This window comes from Priapulus caudatus, unplaced genomic scaffold, assembly GCF_000485595.1.
Source record: "Priapulus caudatus unplaced genomic scaffold, Priapulus_caudatus-5.0.1 Scaffold5202, whole genome shotgun sequence".
Lineage (NCBI taxonomy): Eukaryota > Metazoa > Priapulida > Priapulimorpha > Priapulimorphida > Priapulidae > Priapulus > Priapulus caudatus.
The window spans coordinates 5,862-6,081 of record NW_014582263.1 but is presented as its reverse complement, the minus strand read 5'-3'; positions in this window follow the sequence as shown (position 1 = coordinate 6,081).

The window sequence follows — 220 nt, the reverse complement described above, 5'->3', positions numbered from 1 at the left end:
TCAGGTCCAGGGAGAGTGACAGGGATAGGGAATGGAAGAAGTAGAGGAGAAGGTAGAGAGAGAGAGAGGAAAAGCGACGGAGGCAAGGAGTGAAAGAGGAAGTGGGAGAGGGGAGGGAGTGGAAGAGGGAGAGGAAAGTCTTCACTTTCGGAAAGAATCAGCGAAATGGAGCGGGAGTAAGAGAGGGGTGAAGAGAGAGAGAGAGAGAGATAGAGAGAGA